General features: G+C 36.1%; 1 protein-coding gene across 1 annotated transcript in view; it reads left to right on the top strand.

Annotated features, from left to right (window-relative positions):
* The first annotated feature begins 234 nt into the window (after nt 1–234).
* The window catches only part of LOC6033357, a 46,254-nt gene continuing 27,780 nt past the window's right edge, over nt 235–18,708 (top strand). Inside the window, exon 1 of the mRNA XM_038251703.1 lies at nt 235–1,576. The gene's annotated coding sequence lies outside the window, so the exon portion shown is untranslated. The remainder of the gene's footprint in view (nt 1,577–18,708) is intronic.

Here is an 18,708-nt window from a genome sequence, read left to right as displayed (position 1 = left end):
CCCTCGGTGTCCCATTTACGTGTCCACGTAGAACATTTTCTCTTTATATACACAAAAGTACCTACTCCCGCGTAAAGCACGAGCGCGTGACCGGCTCGCCAAAGAGAGAGCTTTGGTGCTTCCAACGAGAGTGAGAGAAACTTCGCGCTCTCGCGAGAATGTGGCGGAAATTTTCCGCGCGCGACGTCCGAGACTCGAACTCGGTGCCTCTGATTGCGTTGCCGTAAGTTCCAACGATGGCGTTGTAGCGTGCGGACGTGTTTTTCGTTTTCGCGTTCAGTTATCGTGCCCCGTCTGTGCCTTCATTTCGAGCTGTCAACCGGTGTGTGTGAGTGTTGGGACGTCTCCGCCGCCCACCACCACCCTTCTGTGTGTGGAAAATACCCTGTTGCAGAAGAACATGGCGACCGCGGCCACGGCAGTTGTTTGTTTGTTGTTATCTACCCGCAAATGGGCTACGTGTTAATTTTTTTTTTTGTGTTTTTTCTTCACCTCTTTGGGTTTGTTATTGTGAGTTGGGTTGCGAGGGGCGGTGAACAAGTGTTACAAATTGATAAAAGTTGGGAAAAAGAGCGCGAAATCGCAGCAGGCGATGGGATTTTTGGAGGCACCGTACAAAAAATTTGAATTCAAAATATAGTGACCTACGTGGTGTTAGAACGGAAGAACCGAGAGCTTTCCATTTCCGCGCGCTCTCGCTTTCACTCTCTTTGTTTCTCTGCGTTTCCTCTCGCATTTCCCGACGTTTCCACCGCTTCATACAGAGTGTGAGAGTGGGTCGAAGTAGGCAACGTCACCAAAACCTGCTTGCGCGCTTTTTCCCGTCGTTGTTCCGTCGTTGTCGCGCTACGCGTTGGAAGTTCTAGTTCCGTTCTACGGCCGAAACTCCGGAAGTTTATACGCTAGAAGCGTTAGCAGCTGTAAAAAGTGAAACGGTTGGCGTTTGGCGAACGTAAGCTGGGGCGGTGAAGGTTAGGGTTCACCGTACGGTTCAGGGCAGGCCAAGTTTCCAGTATCCATATGGTAACATTCAAGCGCATCGAAGCAGACCATGGTGGAGCAGTTCAACGGTGCCTAATCAAAGCAAGCCGTGCTGTGTGAAATCATGGAGCGCGTGCTAAGTGACGACCCCCTTGGAATGAGTTCAGTGGATATCAGGGCATGCTGCGCCAGATAAAGGTGCTAAACGGAAACCTAAATAAAGTGAGGATGTGTCGCCAGAGTGATACGGTTTCGGCAGCACCAAACTCATCGAAGCTTTGGGTGCTTAGCAAATAAGGTCAAGTGAGGGAAAAAAACGAAAAAAGTGTACATTCCAGCGCAAGTTTCTACCACAAGAGTAATGGACGCGACGGCAGTTGACGAAGCCATCAACTGTCAGAATAGTGCCTAACCGTAGCTGGCGGACAACAAAAATAAACCGTGGTGTCGACGAGCTCGCTTCAGAGGTGACAATTGAGCGAGGCTAATAACAACAAAAAACGCCACCTAAAGTAAACAAAGCACACGGTGGAGCGAATCTGGGCTGGAGTAGCCGAAATTGCTGGAGGTTTTTTGCCTTTTCGCTGACAAACAGGTACGTGTTGGGGTTTGGGCAAACAACAACCGAACAAAAAAAAAGAGCTACGCGGCCATTTAACGCAAAAGTGGTGCTGGCCAACAAGCCGTGCTGGAAATTTTTAAAGTCCATAAAATTGTCTCACCTTCTTGGTTGGGAACCTTGGTGAGGGAAGCGTTGTTAGGTTATCTCTTTTTTACTCGAAAATGAGTCATTCTGTGTCAACGTGCTCGCATACGTCAATCGACTTTCTATTTCAAATAAACGACATACTTTCAGTTAGCCCAACATCGAGCCACCTTTCGTGAAAGTCGGCCCGACAAGCAGAAAAACGCTAGGATTTTCTACTGGGTTCTCAAGGGGTTCTACAAACTAATTACTCCAAGATTCTTTATCCGTCTAACGTCCTGCATTGATTAACCAATAAAACGGCCTGAAACTCTTCCCTCATTCAGGTTCCCTACCCTGTTGACAACCACAAAAAATGTGTCACAGCCCCAATATCGCAAACCACCCCTCATCATGTCCGCAACATCAGCCATCTATTGTTTTGCACGTTGCCATGACAGACAGCAGTTTAGTCACACTTTCGCGTTCGTACGTCAACCTGCCGCCTGCCACCTGAGATGGTCTCCGGTCTAGTTTGTCGCGACCGACGTAATACACGGTGACACGGGTGGCATGGCTTGCTTGTGTTGTGACCTGAAAGTGCCCGCTGTTAGATCAGGAAGGGGTTTCAGAGTTGTTGTTTGGGTGTAGGAACGGGAGGGCCTATTCTTTGCTCCGATGGGTGCAACATTAGGGTGTAATATCAAAATCGATTTTCCAGCACAGCAATTTTTCAGTTCCTGTTGGGGTCCTAAACAACTCCCCAAAGTTTGGGCACGATTGGATTAGTCCTCACTTTGCGCAAAGCGATTCAATTTTCCATATAAATTTGTATGGGAAAAACCAATTTTTTTAATTTTGATATTTATAAAATCCACGTTTCAAGCTGTACTAAAACCGGATTCATATTCAAATGCTCTGGAAGGTGCTCTACAACTTTCCCGAAGAGAGTATGGTGCTAGCATGTCCCTAAGAGAAGATACAGCGTCCTCAAAACTCGTCTAAAACGTGATTTTCGAGCAAAAAACACATTTTAGACGAGTTTTTAACACGCTGTATCTTTTTTTTAGGAGCAAGTTAGCACCATACTCTCTTCGGGAAAGTTGTAGAGCACCTTCTAGAGCATCTGAATATGAATCCGGTTTTAGTACATCGTGAAACGTGGATTTTATAAATATCGAAATCCAAAAAAAATGTTTTTCCCATACAAATTTATATGGAAAATTGAATCGCTTTGCGCAAAGTGAGGACTAAACCAATCGTTCCCAAACTTTGGGGAGTTGTTTAGGACCCCAAAAGGAACTGAAAAATTGCTGTGCTCGCTAAATTTGGACAACTTTATTTTTTTCCATACAACCATATTACACCCTAGTGCAACATGTCTGTCATTTTCCTAATCAACGGTGTGCGGAGTCATGGGGAAATTCCAGTGGTTGGCTATGTTCTGAGCCGATGTGTTTGATGTATTTCGAAAATTGTGTGTTCTGAGCGTTCTGAATGCTGATAAAAGAATAACGCAAGGTTGACGAAGAAAAATATACATTTAATCTTGAGCACAAAAACAATTCAAAATGGGTTTGAATATTCATCAATCTCTCACAATATCTTTTAACTTTTCATTTATTCAACAGCAAAAGATCGATCTTGCACTAGATTTTTAAACATTGAGCAATTAACGTAATTTGTCAACATTGCTCTTCCACTGAAGTCGGTAATATTTCATCATTCATAAACTACAAGTTTAAAATGTGAGTCACTGCACTGCGAGTCGACACAGTTTAGAGTTGAAATGTTTTGTAAATGTTCCATAATTATTTGTAGTTTTTGCTAAAAAATCCAAAACTTTAACCACATCTAAATGTTGTCCATGCTAGACTATCCGAAGCCTTGATTACCGAAGGTTCGATTATCCGAAGGCTTTTATGGGACTTTGGATAATCCGAATAATCAAATAATGGACAAAAAAGTATTTTTTATTTTTCAAAAACTTAGGGATTTTTTTTCATTGATTCATTAATTACTTGTTATTTTTTAAGAAAAAAATCAAATTTTTCAAAAAATCAAATCAATTGATTAGCTGTTATTCTTAAATAATTGTTACTATTTTCTAAATTCAAGGTTCAGTCGACTCTCTGGTTGTCAATATCCAAGGGACCGTCGAGGAAGAGAATCATCAGTTTACAGAACGATGCAAAATGAAGACTCGATTGAAAATATTTTTTTCTTGATACCCAGCAATGGGAGAGAATCATGGCAACGTCCATCAAACAAAAACAAACTAATGTCAAATACCCTTCAAAGCTTCGTTTCGGCAAGAAAAATGTCTATGCAAGCCATGAGAAAGTGAAATTATTGACAACCGGAAGAGATTTTTAAAGCAAACAGAATCCAAGGGACCGTCGAGGAAGAGATCCTTCAAGCAAGGGAAAATATCGAGGAATGAAGATAATTGAAGTATGCAGATTGAAGGGACTGAAGAATTCATCGATAGATGGAGAATTATTGATATCGAGAAGATCGACAGCCAGAGAGTCGACTGTATTTTCAAAAACTACTTTAATCACATTACCCATAATTTGGTAACGATTTTCCAAATCGCTCAATTTTATTCTTCTCCCACTAAAAGTATTCCATGATGACACCAACCACCAAGTGTTCTAAGTGTTTTTTAACGATCGCCATTCAACCGATTGCGGACAATTTGGCATTTACCCTTCCCACCCCGAATGTATTGATCGTGTTTCTACAGACTTCTTCTTCACCATCGGCATTTCCATTGCAGTAGGCCTTTGTCTGTTCGGTACCCAAATTGCCTTGACTCGTTGGCAAATCGAATCCGCGGCCAACTCGGATGGCACTCGATTATCGCTTTATAAATGCCGAAATTTACCGACAATTACGGGTGAAATTATAGACTTTTTTTTCGACTGACAAATTGAGTGGAGACTTGGGCGGGGAAGCCGCCAAGTGCTAATGGAGCGTCGTCAACACGCTCGCTGTGGGTTCTCCAAAATTGGATAACTGTGAGCTGTCAATCAGGCAGAAGCTTCTTCTAGAGTCGTCTGCTAACGGTCCTCCGTTAGCGTTATCTGCTTGTTCCGCTTCAAAGTCATAGTCGACTCTTGACATTGATTGCGCCTATGACCCACTGTTCCTTATACATTGTTAAGATAAGATAAAATTTAGACAGTAATTATGTTTTGACAGTTTTGATGATCCGTGACCCACGAATTTCTCCAACTTTTTATTTACATACCCTTTCACATGCTTCACAGATCGCCGAACCCACCAAGTCGTGCTTTCCATTTCATTAGGGCACAAAACTTTTGTAAACAAGAGTGTATCCCTCTCACACACTGTCACACTGTCATTGGAGTGAAAGGGATACACTATTGTTTACAATAGTTGTGTGCCCTTTTGAAATGTTAGGCTCCAAGTAGCCATTCTGTTTTGTTTTGTTTATTTAAGTTCTCTCTTTCTGTTTTGATCCGGTGCTTCAAAGCCTACTTAGCAAGCAATCACTGGCTACTACTGTTTACGATGATCCTCTCTGCTTTGGTCAGTAATTTCGCAGGTGGCTTCGATCTCTTCTCGCCTCTCTCTCTGCTATGCTCGTGCCATCCGTTGTGCTGCGATGTTGCAAAACCGTTACTTCACCCAATATTTCCGCTCTGCTTGGATGGCGTTTGGAGCAGTGCGGTTGCGTTCGTAACTTTCGATTTCGTTTCCACAGAGAAGAAGGAAGGGAGGGGCTCCTATCGCGCACTTAAGTCTGTTGTTGGCGGATTTTTATGGGTCTATTTTGCTCGAGACAACCACAACATCATAATTGGATAAAAGTAGCAGAAAGCAATCGAAGATTGAAAATGAGGTGTAAAACTGTGGTCGAAAAACATAATATCGGACAAAAATGCAATAATTTTTAAAGTAGAAACAAAATAGACATTCATAAAAATAATCAAATTATTTGCAAAAATATCACATGATAAAATTCAAAACATTTATAAAATAAGCATAAGCCATTATTTTCAAAATTTATTAAAAATTATTAAAATTTCTGAGGAAAGTGCGAATATGAATGTCATTACTTTTAAATAAAATGCATAACAAAATTGAATACATTTAAAAAATGGCGGGATAAAAAATCTAGACATAAGTTTTACTACGATGTACCATTATGCAAGACATTGGGTTTAAGTTCTGCGACCCCATTTAGTCAAATTTGAGCATGTTACATTACCACAATACTTCATCGCCGTCATATTGGCTACCATATTGAATTTTAAATTTCAAAATAAATTAAGACCGATTTTGGAGTCATATATGAGCTCAATGACTCAATGAAACAACAACAAAATTGTTATGTAATAAATAAATTACAGACTTTTTTGATTTACGTGTCAGCAAAAAAATATCCATATAAATTGATTTGAATCTTTCAATTTTGAAAAATAATAAAGAAACATTATTTCTTAAAATAAAAAAAAATCCAGATCTTGAACAATAAGAACAATAAATACAACAAATTCAATCAGGGGTTTTTTTTAACTCACAAATATTATGTCAAGAACTTTTTTTCCAATATTAAAATAATACAAGCAGAACTTTTTTTGAATTCAAAACTTTGTGTTTATATAAAGTTTGATTCGGACATATACATAATTGAGTTATGAAATTCAATTTGAATTCAAAATGCAATGAAAAATCATTATTTTAAACTTTTTTTTTAATTTCAAAATAATTAAAGATGGAATAAAAAAATGCTTGGCGAAAAAACAATGAAAAAATTGAAAAAAATGTTTTTAACAGTAATCCAAAATTATGATTTTGTAAACAAATGTAATAAAATAAACTAAACAGAAATTAAGCTATACAGGTAAACCTCCCTTAAAAAAGCGAAAAACTCCTACTTTTTTCTTGGAGCAAATCCCACAGTGCCTGTCACGAGCTTACTGCCAACCTGTTGCTCTAAATTAGTCGCAACACTCTCAATCTCAACACAACTACCTACAACTACAACTACAACTTCATCCCATCCCAAGTGGCTCCAGCCTCGGTCAGCCAGCTGCTTGAAACGAAAATGAAACTATCTCCGTCACGATCATCAACGCGGGCCGAGAGGCAAAGCAATAAAGATAATCAATTTTCCTTTTCCGAATCGGAACGCGCTCGCGCGTGCCGTCCAGTTATACTACCGGAGTTGAATCACAGACGAAACCCTTTAAATGGCAATTTTTTTTTCTTCTTAAAATTTTGACATCAAATTTGAAACCTATTTTTTAAGGCGTTCCTAGTGTCCTTTCTAAATTTATTGTTTTATGTTTTATTTTTAATGATTGTAAAATTGCATCAAATTGGAAAGCAAAGGGTCACTTGATAAAATCGTCAAGAATTCCGTGCCTTGATCCAAGTAGACGTGCCCTCTCGATGCGCCTATCTCTAACGGTGCAATTTAATTTGTAACAGCGATTAGATTTGAAAATGAAGGGTCTGTATCGGAAGGCGAACCGGAAAAAAAGCAAAAGTGTTTTGGTGGAAAATGCTATGCTCGACGAAAGTGGCCGAGAAATTGAGTCAAAATGCTGAACCAGGCTTTGATTCATTCTTTGAGATATGCTAATAAGGGGGCGAGGCACGCTAACCGCGTTGTTTACGAATGGGAGGAATAATTTTCCCATAAATCTCGGCGAGCATAGAACCAACCTGTTGGTCTTTGTATGACCGGCGCTAAGCTGCCCTCTTCATTATGATTCATTTGTTTTATGAAAGAAACCTAAACTTTTGGCTGAGCTATCAGGGTATCAGTTTCAGATGGAAATATTCGTGTTTTTAGTATAATTAATTGTCACTTACGAAGGCCAACATCCAGCCACTCACCCTAGCTAAACATATGTTTACTACAAGTATCGCAGCATCCCACGACAAATAAAAAAACTAAACCTGTTGATGGTGATGATGCCCATGAACTTGATGCAGGCAGCAGATTACATAGCCCAGTAAGCGGTTTGGCGAGTTTGCAACGAGATGCAGTCATGGCCGGCTATGGCGAGTTTGCTGGCGCTCGGGCTAGTTGATGAATTGCAACAGGTTTTCCACGTTTGCCCGCACGTATAGGAGGCCACACACGCACACACTCACGGGTTGCTGGACGACCCCACGATAAATTGTGGTACCGTACTGGGGTGATATCTAATAATTGATTGTTATAACACCCAATTTTATTTCACTTATTAAGGATGCCAAAGTTTTAACACGTAATTATACTGAAATGTCTCAAAAATTTTAATGAGAAAAAAGTTACCTAAAAAAAATTTTTTTCTGTTAAAGCAAAGCAATCCACTTTAACGACCCCCGGGTCTTTTGTGGGCTCTGTTGCAAGTTTCTGCTCATTTCTAGGCATCCGAAGGTTATGTGTGGTGAGTCACCCAAAACCTCTTTTACGCAAATGGACCGACGTTTTACTTCCCCATCCGATAGAAGGCCAGGAGGATAAGGCGGGAATCGAACCCGCGCCCCATAGCATCTTAGGGATCGGCAGCCGAAGCCGCTAACCACCGCGCCACGAGGCCCAATCTGGTTATTTTTTTTTTAATTCGAAAATCAAGAGATGCTTTGGCAAATCGAGTTTGAATTAGACTAGATAACTATCACAAAAATGCTAGAGCTAAAGATTGGATTTTGATTTTTAAATCTTTTTCAAATTCATTTAAGTTAAGAGGAACATATTGCACTAAACATTACTAAATTTTTAAAAAGGTATTTCGGGTAATAGGTATTACCAATAACTTTACCACGCTTTTTACCAACAGCTAGTTGCAATTATCAATTAAAAATGTTTTTAAAAAATCATACCAAGCGATGTTTTTTTTTCAAAAAAAAAACAGAATACAAAGAAAAAAAACCACAAATTTCAAGAGATGTTTTTTTTTATGAAAACAGCAAAATACAAAGAAAGAAAAACAACTAATTTTAATTCAGTGATATTTGGAAAATATTTTGCTTAGATTTTTTTGTAAAATAAATCAAAAACTGATCATATATTTTTTCAGGTGTTACGGAAATTTTGGTAATGTAGAAAATATAAAAAAACGTTTTAATTTTTATCAGTGCGAAACTTCAAATGACATTTTAAATTTAGTATTGGATGACTGAATTTTGTTTGCCAAAATTCCTATGATGGTTATTTTTTAACTGGTCAAATCATGACAAAGTTAATTTTGTTTCACAGGAGCAAATTAACTTTTCCTTGATTTGAAAACTATCTATTCAAAACTCTTCTGTCAAGAATTATTGATTTATTGGTTAAATTATATTTCTAGGTATGACAAATTCTCATTTCACTCTCCCAGCCGATCCGTCAATCTCACGCCAATTTAAACACTCCCGCTTTGCCGCATGAATAAAGGCAGCAGTAGCAGCAGTCGCGGGTGTGTTTAAGTAACGCGTCGTCCCCGAATGCAAATCTCAGCATGCGCTTTGCTTTAATTAAGCCCCCCCCTTCGAAGCTTCGTCGTCGCCTACTACGAGTGTAGAGCTCAGGCTCAGTTGATTACTGGTCGCGACATCATCCCAGCACAAACCGGCGAGGGATGACGAATATGACGACCAGCCAAGCAAACGGCTGCTAAATTGAGACCTTTCGACGATAAACTTTTTGTGTTTGTGTCATAAAATGGCCTTCCGATGTGGAGAAAAACAGTCATGTGCCAAGTGGCGCAAATATGGCCAAGTGGTGGCATCAGAGGGGGGTAGAAAAAAAGCTTAATTACTACTCGTCAGCCCTTGCCAAGTGTGGCTTTTAATGTTGTTGTTGTTTTTTTCTTTCCATACAGAGTTTTGTTTACTTTCCTTTCCTTGGCTTCAACAGCAGTTTTAGCAGATCATGAAACACGAATTTTATTGTACATTATGTACCTCAAGCTTATGATAAAATCTGGCCATTATAAGTGTTCATCTTAATGTGAGTAAGTTAATTACCTTCAATTAAACGAACGTCTAGCATCATGTAGTTTATGTTGATATGCAAAATTGTTGCCGGTTGAAGTCACGTGCTTCGGGTAAAGGTCAGTAGAAATATTAATTCAACTTACATTCAAGTAAATCATTGGAATTTCAACAATACCTAACATCTCAAGTCCTTTTGAAAACTAATCCAAGCACCAAACTCCAGCAGTCTGAGTTTCCAAATTTCAAAAACCGAGTCCAACTTAGCTTACTCTCCCTCGTGATTTATTATGGTCAAGTTCAAGCTCATTTACCGCGATGTTTACGACCCGCTGGAACCAACCCTCACAGTTAAGTCGACGACGTTAAGTGGTGTTAAATTTTAGTAGATTTTTTTTATTAAATAAAATTTTCTATTGACACTACAAAAAGGATTGAAAATAATATTATTTCAAGTGGCAAACTTGTTGAACAACAGTTTTTAGAACCATTGTTGAATCATATTAAATCAATAAGTCAGATTATTATTTTTTGAAATTTTGGTAATTTGGCCAATTTTGGTCGTTTTGGTAATTCGAGTCATTTCGGTCATTCTAGTCATTTGGTAAATTTGAACTTAGTAGTATGTTTTGTTCTTTTTGGTCATCTTAATCATTTTACTAATTTCATTCATTTTGGTAATTTTGGCCATTTTGCTATTTTGATCATTTTCGTCATTTGGGTCATATTACATTTTTGGTAATTTTGTTCATTTTAGAATTTTGATCATTTTGGTCACTGTGGTCATTTTGGTCATTTTTGTCTTTTTGGTCATTTTGGTCACTTTGGTCATTTTGGTCATTTTGGTAATTTTGGTAATTTTGGTAATTTTGGTAATTTTGGTAATTTTGGTAATATTGGTAATATTGGTAATTTTGGTAATTTTGGTAATTTTGGTAATTTTGGTAATTTTGGTAATTTTGGTAATTTTGCTACTTTGGTCGTTTTGGTCTAGAGCGTCCAATTTCCCGTCCCGGGAATTCCCGGGATTTCCCGAAAAAAAATATTTCCCGTTTCCCGGGAAATTTGTAATTTTCCCGGGAATTCCCGAAATTCAAGCGGAAGTATACATTTTCTTAAATTTTTGGAACTATTTTTTGAAAATGCTCTGAAAAAATAATAAATGAACAAACTCAACATGATTTTGTTAAATTAAATGTATTGTTTGGTTTATATGTAATTAATCAGATTATCATAAATTATGATATCAGAATTATTTCTGATAATATTCATTTTTGAAGCAACTGGGAATAGATCTTTCTTAATGAGTATTCAATTATTACAATTAGGTAAGCTTTTAACAGATTGATGTTATTTCATCAAAACAATGTAAACTCCTTACCTCCAAATTAAAATTGAGATTTTTTTTACGTTTTTGTTTATCATGATCAAATGAGATGAAAATCGAATTTGTGCAAAAAGAACTAATTCAATTGGTTGAATACTTAGTACTAAAGAAATTACAATTTGAAGTAAAAGAATTTTGGAGCACTGGTGCAACTACAGGTGTTAGAGGGTTAAATATAAAAAATTGAAGACTTTTTGTGGAATGATGTTATTTTATCGTATAATTTAAATCATGTTGCATAATAATACAAAAAAAACATTGAAAAATTACTTTCTATTGTATGTTCTCAAAAAATGTACAAATATATATTCAAAGCTTGCTTCAAATATTTGAAAACATTGGGTTGTTTGGAGTAAAACCAACACTAAAAAGCTTTTCCATTTGTTCAAGAGCTGAAACCAGTTTTTGTTATGAAAAACATATATCTGCATGTTTTTTTTTCTCAGTTCAATAAACTGCTCACAGATGCAAGTTTCAAATTTCCCATTAAAAAATACCAAAGTACATTTTCTTGTAGTTGAATGATTTTTTACATGCAGTCAAGCTGTTAAATGATCTTCACACTTATTTAAACCCTTAATGTTGATGTCCTATACAATTTTGTTGAATAATATTAATTAAAACCAAGATCATAACAATTTTTAATGAATTTAAAATTTCCCAGGAATTCCCGGGATTTCCCGGGAAATTGGCTGAAAATTTCCCGTTTCCCGGGAAATTTGTAACAAATTGGACGCTCTATTTTGGTCATTTTGGTCATTTTGGTCATTTTGGTAATTTTGGTAATTTTGGTAATTTTGGTAATTTTGGTAATTTTGGTAATTTTGGTAATTTTGGTAATTTTGCTACTTTGGTCGTTTTGGTCATTTTGGTCATTTTGGTCATTTTGGTCATTTTGGTCATTTTGGCCATTTTGGTCATTTTGGTCATTTTGGTCATTTTGGCCATTTTGGTCATTTTGGTCATTTTGGTCATTTTGGTCATTTTGGTCATTTTGGTCATTTTGGTCATTTTGGTCATTTGGGTCATTTTGGTCATTTTGGCCATTTTGGTATTTTTTGTAATTATGATCATTTTGGTCATTTTGGTCATTTTGGTCATTTTGGTCATTTTGGTCATTTTGGTCATTTTGGTCATTTTGGTCATTTTGGTCATTTTGGTCATTTTGGTCATTTTGATCATTTTGGTCATTTTGGTCATTTTGGTCATTTTGGTCATTTTGGTCATTTTGGTCATTTTGGTCATTTTGGTCATTTTGGTCATTTTGGTCATTTTGGTCATTTTGGTCATTTAGGTCATTTTGGTCAATTTGGTCATTTGGTCATTTCGGTCATTTTGATCATTTTGATCATTTTGATCATTTTGATCATTTTGATCATTTTGATCATTTTGATCATTTTGATCATTTTGATCATTTTGATCATTTTGGTCATTTTGGGCATTTTGGTCATTTTGGTCATTTTGGTCATTTTGGTCATTTTGGTCATTTTGGTCATTTTGGTCATTTTGGTCATTTTGGTCATTTTGGTCATTTTGGTCATTTTGGTCATTTTGATCATTTTGGTCATTTTGGTCATTTTGGTCATTTTGGTCATTTTGATCATTTTGATCATTTTTATCATTTTGATCATTTTGATCATTTTGATCATTTTGATCATTTTGATCATTTTGATCATTTTGATCATTTTGATCATTTTGATCATTTTGATCATTTTGATCATTTTGATCATTTTGATCATTTTGATCATTTTGATCATTTAGTCATTTTGATCATTTTGGTCATTTCGGTCATTTTGACCATTTTGATCATTTTGATCATTTTGATCATTTTGATCATTTTGATCATTTTGATCATTTTGATCATTTTGATCATTTTGATCATTTTGATCATTTTGATCATTTTGATCATTTTGATCATTTTGATCATTTTGATCATTTTGATCATTTTGATCATTTTGATCATTTTGATCATTTTGATCATTTTGATCATTTTGATCATTTTGATCATTTTGATCATTTTGATCATTTTGATCATTTTGATCATTTTGATCATTTTGATCATTTTGATCATTTTGATCATTTTGATCATTTTGATCATTTTGATCATTTTGATCATTTTGGTCATTTTGGTCATTTTGGTCATTTTGGTCATTTTGGTCATTTTGGCCATTTTGGTCATTTTGGTCATTTTGATCATTTCGATCATTTCGATCATTATGATCATTTCGATCATTTTATTCATTAAAATAAACTCATTGTTTTTTGTGACAGTATTGAATGGATGTTTTTAAATATTTTATATTAATTTTAAAAGATAATCATAACAGTTGTCGTCGACGAAAAAAAAAACGATGACAAATCATAGGAGTGGCATCGAGTGGGCCAACAACCAGCTGTATGATGTAGTTATCTAATTAAGTGATTAATCAATTACAGGTGAGCCCGCCAACTCGAGATGAGCCTGTGGTGGTGGTCTTGTTCGATGCAATTATTATATGTTTATACGCCACTCTCGTGATTAGCTGTCATGTCAACCTATATCCCCGCTAACTGTGCATTGCGTTACGTACGCTAGGGACGGGCCCTTTTGGCGACAGGTCAATTACAATTAAGTAACCTTGCTCGCTTCCACCGGCGCACAATTAGTTCTCCGTTGAGGAGCCACGTTGGCTCTCTCTGACATACTAATGTGTGTGACTGTGTGTGTGCTTCACGACTTCAGTGCGCGAAACTGTAAATCATTTCCGCCTGCTTTTTTTTTGTTACACAGTTTGAAATTATAATATTCTAGTTTTTTTGTTATCGTAATTTCTATCAAACTTGAGAAAATGTTATTTCTAGTGATTATATTTAGTATGTTTTTTATTTATAAAAAAAAAATAATAAAGCACTTTATTTCTGTGCATCCAGTAGGTAGTAACTACTTGCCTCCAACTGTTTGATTATGCAACACTTTTTTTGTAAAAATATGGACAGACATGAACACGTTGGCTGGCGGTACGAAACTTCGAAACAACAACGCCCGCCGCCGCCGCCGCTAGTTGAAATGCAATTGTTTTTCCTCCCCTTAGTAGAGGCAGGTAGGCTAACAGCTCAGGTATGCAACCTCATGCGGCCATTTTTGTATCGTCGTTTATCGAGCCGGGAAACATCTGATGCACCAGCACAGCACTGCTGCTGATCGGTTCTCGGGCTATAATTGCTTGATGATGTGGAATGAGTACGTACAATCGCCGGGTGTGTGTTGTGTTCTGGCTAGAATTACGCGGTATGTAACGTGTTAAAGTTTTTAGGTTAGCTTTGCGTCATTAGATGCTCATTATTTTATACATTATTTTATAAGTTTCAATATAATGATGCTAACGTATATTGAAAATAAACATTCATTTTTGAACCTTCCTTACAGAGAAAACGCCTGAAATCACTTGAAATTAGATTTTGTTTAAGCAACTCAAAAAATTCGGCAAGTCTGATATTTGGGACCATGAAAAAAGGGCTCTTTTCCGACATTTTGCGGGGTCCGGTGAAATATTTCGTCGGGAGGTCTAGAGCAACTTTTTTCACGGGTCCCCCACAGACCGTTATTATAAATAAAAAATTTCCACCCAAACCAATGATTGGACATGGTTCCTGGGACCATTCTGCACCTCTGGGCCGAGTTTCAAAATATTTGCCGGCAGAAATTTCGAATACGGTCAGTTTTAGTGTTTCGAGTAGAAATTAAGGGGAAATCACATGTAAAATGCGTAGGAAAAGATCAAAGTTTCAATGTTTTAACTCCAAAACATTACTGGTCATGGTTTTAAATTGTATTAACATGTAGCAGAATGATATAAAAACGATTTACAGCACTGACTTAGCCGGATTAAGCCTAAGTTAAGTGACTTAAGTATATTATTTACAAGTTTACACCTTAATATTAAAAAAAAGTCCTACATCAAGAAATTTTAAGACAAGGAAAACTAGATAGCACAAAAATAACTTAAAATGGGGTGACTTTGAGCTAAGGGGTGACATTGTACCAATAAATGCATTAAGATTGCTTTGATTAGCTTGAATTTTATGTTAATTTATTTATTTGTAGACGGATTAATTTGGTCTATTTATGTTCCCACAAAGCAATTTGATGATATTGCTACGCAAATCTGCTTATTCTGTTTGAATAAAGCCTGTTGATTTGAAATTAAATTGATTAAACTAAATTTAAAGTCTCCTGGAATCCTCCAAATTTGAAAATGATGCTCACATTTTTTAGTTCTGAATCAATTCCTACTGAAATAAAATAAAACAATCAAAATATTAGGGCAACAAATTTTGTGACGTGGCTAGTTTGTGACATTGCAATGAGAATTTGTTTTAAATCGTTTACAAATTTCAACCTTACGAATGAAATGCGGAGAGTACTTCAGCTATCATTTATCTTATATTTTTTTTGTTGTCCTGTGTAATGATTATAATGAGCAAATGTTTATTGACACAACTTCCCACAAGATTGATATTTCAAACCAATCAATTACAGTTACCGTCATAAAAAAAAATAAAATAACATTTTATAATTGATTAAATTAATGTTGATACATTCATAGTTAGAATTCAATAGAATATATTATTGATCATCAAGAACGTTCACTAATAATGTATTCATCAAAACAAATCCTACTTCTGGCCAATGTGAAAACACAATCAATCTTTTAACAAGCTTGGCATATCTTATGAAAACATGAAAATAGTACAGTTAAATATCAAATCAAATCAAATTGTTCGCTCTACAACATTACCAGCCAAACTGGGGTGAGAGGCAACCACGTTTAAAACTCTAACACCGAACCCGATATGGTCAAGTATGTACAGGCGATGTAAGTTTTCAATGTGACTTGTGTCCTAAAACTCTTGTCGGGGTCAAACGGTAAGGCTTATGAAACTAAAACTTTATCTATTTTATCTATTTTTTAGTTGTTCGTACTTATTGAACTTTTTATGGCAGAGGACAACATAATCTAAAAAATATTTGCAACGATTTGCAATTCAAGCTTATCGAGCTTGTTGTTAAGCCATCTGGCTATTATTAAATCGTAAAATTTGGTACAATGTCACCCCGTAGGTCAAAGTCACCCCATTTTAAGTTATTTCTGTGCTATCTAGTATTCCTTGTCTTAAAATTTCTTGATGTAGGACTTTTTTTTAATATTAAGGTGTAAACTTGTAAATAATATACTTAAGTCACTTAACTTAGGCTTAATCCGGCTAAGTCAGTGCTGTAAATCGTTTTTATATCATTCTGCTACATGTTAATACAATTTAAAACCATGACCAGTAATGTTTTGGAGTTAAAACATTGAAACTTTGATCTTTTCCTACGCATTTTACATGTGATTTCCCCTTAATTTCTACTCGAAACACTAAAACTGACCGTATTCGAAATTTCTGCCGGCAAATATTTTGAAACTCGGCCCAGAGGTGCAGTATGGTCCCAGGAACTATGTCCAATCATTGGTTTGGGTGGAAATTTTTTATTTATAATAACGGTCTGTGGGGGACCCGTGTTTTTTGAAGATTTTTTTTTCGATTTTATAGGATTTTTCTTCAGAAAAGTCGATAGACATTGATGGGTTCTTGTTCATATCCATCAAATTTTGTTATGAATGTGCCTCAAGAGACTCTACATTACATATTTGACCTCAAATCAAAAGTTCCCTACCCAAATTTACCAGATTTCTAGCCGTTGCAAACATTTTTCAAAGTTTATGTCACCCCCCTCCCCTTCAAAGTTGGCCTGAAAAATCAGGGGGCAAAAAAAATATTTTTTCGAAAAACTTTAATAGTAGTTTATGCAACAAGTTGCAAAAAGAGGATTTTTTCAGCACGAGTCGTACATTTATCCAACGAGGTTCACCGAGTTGGATAAATACGAAGAGTGCTGAAAAAATCAAGTGTTGCAACGAGTTCCATACAACATTTTTTGCAATTCCAAAAAACACATACTGAGTGAAATTTTAAGTCAAATTTTCATGTATTTTGTCAATAAATCGTTTCAATCAAAAAAATGTTGAAAATTGTTACTTTTCGAAACAAGTGCTGAAAAGTTCAACTTTTCAGCACCCATTTGAGTGCTGAAAAGTAGAACTTTTCAGCATTTATTCTGAAAAGTGTTGCTATTTGATTCTGTTATTTTTGGTACAGAAAAGTAGGCTTTTTCGTCGTTCAAGAATGACAGGAAAAGTAAGTAGTTTCACGACGGAATTGCAAAAAATTTTATTGAAAATTAAAGTTTAACCAACTGAAAACCAGTTGAAATGCATTTTCTCGCGTTTGTAATCAAATTTAGCATGTTTGAACTCCTTTGAAAACATTTTAAATTTTCATGAAATACTAATGTACAGTCCCACAAAAAAAATTTTTTTTTTTGGGGAAAAAAAATTCCGTCAATACCTCCATTTTTTCAAAACTAATGATTGGAAAGCAACTGTACGCCTGTAAAAAGCTTTTTAAAGCACTTTTTTTTCTTCCAAAGGTTGAAACCTAGGCTTGTAATTTCAATTTTCATATTTTTTTATTTCGGATCGGATCCGGCATGCGACCCATCGATAAGTAATTAAGAGCCCTTTCTAATGATCCCTGAATAAGACAAAACTGACTACCCTATCTAAAGGTATGAATAATAGAGTTAAATTGATAGAACAGTGAAAGGGTTGACGGTTCAATTTTGGATAAAATTTCCTTATAAATGTCTGCTGATTGCTAAGAAACTAATCTAATCTAATCAAACACAAGCGAAGCCATTGCGGAGGAAAGCAACAGTAGCAACCAGAACATTTCATAGGATCAACAGGGAAGATTAGATGCGTAGACATACCATACCAAACGCTCCGGATCAGTTTTGATGTGGTGTGTCTTTTGTGTGTGCGGTTTTCTTGTGTGTCAAAATTCGCAATTTGTATGGTGTGGGGGAATGGAAGGAAGGGAATAGGAATGATATAAACAATTTAAAAAATGATGAATAGATAAATATAGTAAACAGAAAATATACAAACGATTCCAGGAATCTTAAATGAATTAATTTAAAGCACAAATCTCGGGTGAGTTTTCAAAAAGCCGTAAGAGCCACATCGACTTCTGACACTGATTTTAGCTTTTCTCGAAAACGAAACAAAATTTCTTTTATTTTTAGTTTGGGGCACTTGAAGGACGTGTAGATGAAAAATTTCGAGCATTTTTGATATTGGTTTATCGCAAGTAGGTCCAACACCGATGTAAAAAGGACTTTGTTTACCAATGGCTCTTGCGGCTTATTGAAAGCTAACCCGAGAAATGCTTAGCACAATGTAGATTTTAACAACAAAATAAAGCTTATAAATTTAAACTAAATCTTAATTGCATCAAATTCTCTGTCCCATAATAATCGCTATGCACAGGAACGTAGGCTTCTCAACATTCGATTGAAAACGAAACCCAAACATTTCAATTTCCTAAACCCAAATAATACCAATACTCAAAACAAAACGCGCCTACTCCCCTTCAAACAGCGCGTTTTGCAAAACTTTATGCACGGCAATAAATCGAAACTATTTGCGTCGCTTTTCCACCTCACAAAACCCACCCCCTTCCAATAGTTTTTCCACCACGGAAAACCTCAACAAAGGAGGAAAATTGCAACTATACAAGCCTGTGTGTGTTTGTACGCTCGGGAGTGTATTTGACACCGTGCACAAAC

Source organism: Culex quinquefasciatus, chromosome 2 (assembly GCF_015732765.1).
Source record: "Culex quinquefasciatus strain JHB chromosome 2, VPISU_Cqui_1.0_pri_paternal, whole genome shotgun sequence".
Classification (NCBI taxonomy): Eukaryota; Metazoa; Arthropoda; class Insecta; order Diptera; family Culicidae; genus Culex; species Culex quinquefasciatus.
The sequence above is the reverse complement of the archived record's forward strand: the minus strand, read 5'-3'. Positions and strand labels throughout refer to the sequence as shown.